The sequence below is a fragment of the Oncorhynchus gorbuscha genome, unplaced genomic scaffold (genome assembly GCF_021184085.1).
Source record: "Oncorhynchus gorbuscha isolate QuinsamMale2020 ecotype Even-year unplaced genomic scaffold, OgorEven_v1.0 Un_scaffold_1859, whole genome shotgun sequence".
Taxonomy (NCBI): domain Eukaryota; kingdom Metazoa; phylum Chordata; class Actinopteri; order Salmoniformes; family Salmonidae; genus Oncorhynchus; species Oncorhynchus gorbuscha.
Genome location: NW_025746522.1, coordinates 1 through 5,554, shown reverse-complemented (window position 1 = coordinate 5,554; position 5,554 = coordinate 1). Strand labels below are relative to the sequence as shown.

The 5,554-nt window shown below is 42.1% G+C and overlaps 1 pseudogene; it reads right to left on the bottom strand.

Annotated features, from left to right (window-relative positions):
- Positions 1-236: 236 nt before the first annotated feature.
- Positions 237-1,432, bottom strand: LOC124024451 (annotated as a pseudogene).
- Between the last annotated feature and the right edge of the window lie 4,122 nt (positions 1,433-5,554).

Below are 5,554 nucleotides of genomic sequence, written 5' to 3'. Positions count from 1 at the left end.
TCCTGGCCATGTAGTGTAGTTGCAAAGTTGCTTATTAGCTAAAATGCAAAAGTTGTCTATGATGAGATTCGAACATGAAACCTTTGGGTTGCAATACGTTCATGTTATATGCAGACCCATCTATACACCCGACCAACCAACCACCCTCCTTTTGTTTTTGCCTTAAAAGGAAAATGTTTAAACTTCATATTCAATATTCATCTCCAGCACCACCCCTGCACAGTTGTCAATGAGAAACAATAGGATTACAATTGAGTGTTCTTCTTAATGTTATCAAATTCACTGTTAACAATTCCTTTATGAGATGAGAATGAAGCGATGGAGTGACTAATCTTAACTGGACTGAGACAACTGATGAGGCTTCTTGCCTTTATGTATACGTTGATGTGTTTTTAAGGTAGCCAATTGGGAGAAACTCTTCCCACAGTCAGAGCAGGAGTAAGGCTTCTCTCCTGTGTGTCTTCTTTGATGAATTTTTAGCTCAGTTGATGTTGTGAAGCACTTCCCACAGTCAGAGCAGGAGTAAGGCTTCTCTCCTTTATGTATACGTTGGTGTATTTTTAAGCTGCCCTGTTGGGAGAAACTCTTCCCACAGTCAGAGCAGGAGTAAGGCTTCTCTCCTGTGTGTCCTCTTTGATGAACTTTTAGCTCAGTTGATGTTGTGAAGCACTTCCCACAGTCAGAGCAGGAGTAAGGCTTCTCTCCTTTATGTATGCGTTGGTGACATTTTAAGTTGCTCTGTTGGGAGAAACCCTTCCCACAGTCAGAGCAGGAGTAAGGCTTCTCTCCTGTGTGTATTCGCTGGTGACATATTAAGTGGATCTGTTGAGAAAACCCTTCCCACAGTCAGAGCAGTAGTAAGGCTTATCTCCTGTGTGTGTACGTTGGTGTGTTTTAAAATTGCTCTGTTGAGAGAAACTCTCCCCACAATCAGAGCAGTAGTAAGGTTTCTCTCCAGTGTGCATTTTCTGATGAACTGTCAGAGTCCTTGATGTTATGAAACTCCTCCCACAGTCAGAACAGAAGTAAGGCTTCTCTCCTGTGTGTGTTCTCTGATGAACTGTTAGTCCAGTTGATGTTGTGAAACATTTTCCACAGTCAGAGCAGTTGTAAGGCTTCTCACCTGTGTGTATACGTTGGTGTGTTTTTAAGTTGCTCTGATGAGAGAAACGCTCCCCACAATCAGAGCAAGAGTAAGGTTTCTCTCCAGTGTGCACTCTCTGATGAACTGTCAGAGCCTGTGATGTTTTTAAACTCTTCCCACAGTCAGTGCAGGAATACAGATTATCTCCTGTGTGTATTTTTAAGTGTATTTTTAGTTTTGATAGAAATGGGAAAATCTCCTCACAATGTGGGCAGGGATGAGACCTCTTAGCTCTGTGACCTTCCTGCTGTTGCTCTCTGGATGTAGAGAATGTCTCAACATGGTCTCCTGTGTGAACAACATCAGAAGAACCAGTCAGTTGGTGTGATATACATATGACTTCATAACAATAGGCTGTACAATACAGGGAATAAAGCTATTAGGGCCATGCCGACAAAAACAAAACATCCTGGTCGACAGTCATCTGTTCTTTCGACCAATCGATTTGTATACATTTTAAAACGTGTATTTTTCCAAATATTAGACACACTTTTTGTTTGAATAAAATCAAATATATGTAGGCTACTGAGCTTGTCTGATGCTTTAAGCACGGCAATACATTTAAAAAAAATCAAGACATAAATTACTAAAGAGGGAGCCAGAGATCAACCTGTTCCCGACCCTCCTAATCCTCACTGCTGCTGGCCTTCAGACTCTGCTGTTACCCTCCTGAAGTAGCTGATAACAGGCTACACCAGCAGTCAACAGATTTCTCCATTTGGAGTGGCAGATTATCGTGCCATTTCTACTGATCTGCATGTCAGTTATGGTTTTCATGGAACCTTTTCATTTAATTTAAAATAACGTCTAGTAACCTCACCTATCTGCACCTCATTGTCTCACGTCATATACTGTGATCATAATGCCATGGCCGTCTGAGAGGACAATGCATGGCAGACTACTTGAGGTGCAGACATTGTCCCCTGTCCTTGGACTATCCAACTCACTAGCGATGCCTCTTGTATCAATGAATGTGATTGGTAAAAGGAAAGGTAGACATGGTAGGGGCACAATTGGATCCCCAGGTCCATGATAATGTGAGACCTCTTATGTTAGGACATTTCTGAGAAAGAAGAACTGAGTATTTTAAGAGGGAAGTGTTGCATGTAGTCACGCTCACACCTGGAAATGTAGACATAATGATAGTGTTAGGACACAGTTTGGTCACTCGTCAGGGTAGCATGTAGCTAGCTAGTTAGCCACCCATGTGTCGAACGTTGGACCCTGTGTGATTGCCAGAGAAAGCTAACATGTAGCAGTCAATGTAAATGGTGAGAGTCTAAGGACAGCTCTAAACGTACTGGAGAGGTGTTACATGAAAGACAGTTCCATTTCAAATGCATTATACAAGCTTGGAATTGAGTTTCCTTCCCTTGCAATTAACAGCATGTGACTATTATTTGACCCTGCTGGTCAACTATGAATGTTTGAACATCTTGAAGAAAGATCTGGCCTTATTGGCCATGTACTCTTATAATCTCTACCCGGCACAGTCAAAAGAAGACTGGCCACCCTCAGAGCATGGTTCTTCTCTAGGTTGCTTCCAAGGTTCCTGCCTTTTTAGGGAGTTTTTCCTAGCCACCGTGCTTCTGCATAGCTTGCTGTTTGGGGTTTTCGGCAGAGTTTCTGTATAAGCACTTTGTGACATCTGCTGATGTAAAAAGGGCTTTATAAATACATTTGATGATGATGATGATGATGATGTCTTCATATCTCAAATCAATGTCACGTGGTTAATAAATTATATCTAAATTAAAATTATTCAATTCAAAAAGTTACTTCTATTGTCAATATGTAAAAACAGCCTACAAATAGCCAACAATAACACTGCAGCCTGCATGTAGAACATATTTATTATGAAAATAAATATTCTATAAATCACATTGGCTATGCATGGCCTGACTGCAAGGAACTTTAAACATTGCATCCAACTAATAATTTGGTCTGGCCTGTGCTAGCAAACTTGCAACATTGTATAAAATATTCTGGGCCCTCAAGAGTTTCCTTGGCCAGTGAGCTCAGGAAAGACAGACACAGTTGTAGGCTATTTGCGCAAGGGATGAGAAGTAATCAGGTAGGCCTATTTTATGATGTTAAACCGGATCAGAGCATGACATTTTTCCCCTTTCATGCTGAGTCATTATCGAAAGGAAGAGAGATGAAAATATGAGTAAAATAGTCTACATTGAGGAACTATTGTCATTCTCACTGGTTGTAAAAACAGACTTTGTTTACTTGTTGTTTGAGGCGAAGAAAAATGACTTTGAGAAACTCCACAGTGATGGTGAGTTAAGACAATCAAAATTGGAAAGAAGTTGAAGGTGCTCAAGCAATGTGAGTAGAGGTGCAACCTAAAATGTGTAAACATCATTTTACAGCAAAGGTGCAACACTCTCTCACCATTTAAAAAATCGTAGTTTTGTTAAGCAAGTTTAAAAGATTGACGTTTCGGTCTTCAATGCCGTTCAAACGGCAATATTTTAAACTTGCTTAATTAAAATTTGAAAAAGTGATTGAGTGAGAGTTGTGCCTTTTCCTGTCCATTGAGTTAAGACATTCAGTAATAGTATCAGATCCCTTCCTGGGCACATTTATAGGCCTACATTTACACAGAGGCCAGGTTGCCTATAGGCCAACATTTACACAGAGAAGTAGGCATACCTTGTAGCCAAGGTTGTTCCTTTGCAAACAAAATGTAAACTCTTACATTGACAACAGTAAGAGTGTTGTAATAATAATATATTGAATTCATCACCATAATTAAACAAACATTGTAGATTAGAAATTATGTGAATTAACAGTAAAAGTACTACTGGTGAGCCATCACCGCGGCCTCTGCAATGGACTAGTCCACTCAGAGGCAATGGACTAGTCCACTCAGACAGGCAATGGACTAGTCCACTCAGACAGGCAATGGACTAGTCCACTCAGACAGGCAATGGACTAGTCCACACAGACAGGCAATGGACTAGTCCACTCAGACAGGCAATGGACTAGTCCACTCAGACAGGCAATGGACTAGTCCTCAGACAGGCAATGGACTAGTCCACTCAGACAGCAATGGACTAGTCCACTCAGACAGGCAATGGACTAGTCCACTCAGACAGGCAATGGACTAGTCCACTCAGACAGGCAATGGACTAGTCCACTCAGACAGGCAATGGACTAGTCCACCAGACAGGCAATGGACTAGTCCACTCAGACAGGCAATGGACTAGTCCACTCAGACAGGCAATGGACTAGTCCACTCAGACAGGCAATGGACTAGTCCACTCAGACAGGCAATGGACTAGTCCACTCAGACAGGCAATGGACTAGTCCACTCAGACAGGCAATGGACTAGTCCACTCAGACCAATGGACTAGTCCACTCAGACAGGCAACGGACTAGTCCACTCAGACAGGCAATGGACTAGTCCACACAGACAGGCAATGGACTAGTCCACACAGACAGGCAATGGACTAGTCCACTCAGACAGGCAATGGACTAGTCCACTCAGACAGGCAATGGACTAGTCCACTCAGACAGGCAATGGACTAGTCCACTCAGACAGGCAATGGACTAGTCCACTCAGACAGGCAACGGACTAGTCCACTCAGACAGGCAATGGACTAGTCCACACAGACAGGCAATGGACTAGTCCACAGACAGGCAATGGACTAGTCCACTCAGACAGGCAATGGACTAGTCCACTCAGAAATGGACTAGTCCACTCAGACAGGCAATGGACTAGTCCACTCAGACCAATGGACTAGTCCACTCAGACAGGCAATGGACTGTCCACTCAACAGGTGTGAATCTGACAGGTGTCTTGTGTGCCATACATTAATTTATTTATATATATATATGCCACTGCTCGACTAAAAACATATTGGTCGACCAACAGCCTATCGACCAATTGACTAAATTGGGTCAGCCTTAAAAGCTATTCAACAACCTCAGCCAAAAAGGGGTGCGAAAATGATGAGTCATATCATCCTCTACTCACTATCACAAGGGTTAGTAATTACACAGACTCATTTAATATCATCCTCCACTCACTATCACAAGGGTTAGTAACTACACAGACTCATTTCATATCATCCTCCACTCACTATCACAAGGGTTAGTAACTACACAGACTCATTTCATATCATCCTCCACTCACTATTACAAGGGTTAGTAACTACACAGACTCATTTCATAACATCCTCCACTCACTATCACAAGGGTTAGTAACTACACAGACTCATTTCATATCATCCTCCACTCACTATCACAAGGGTTAGTAACTACACAGACTCATTTCATAACATCCTCCACTCACTATCACAAGGGTTAGTAACTACACAGACTCATTTCATATCATCCTCCTCACTATCACAAGGGTTAGTAACTACACAGGGGGTTAGTAACTACACAGACTCATTT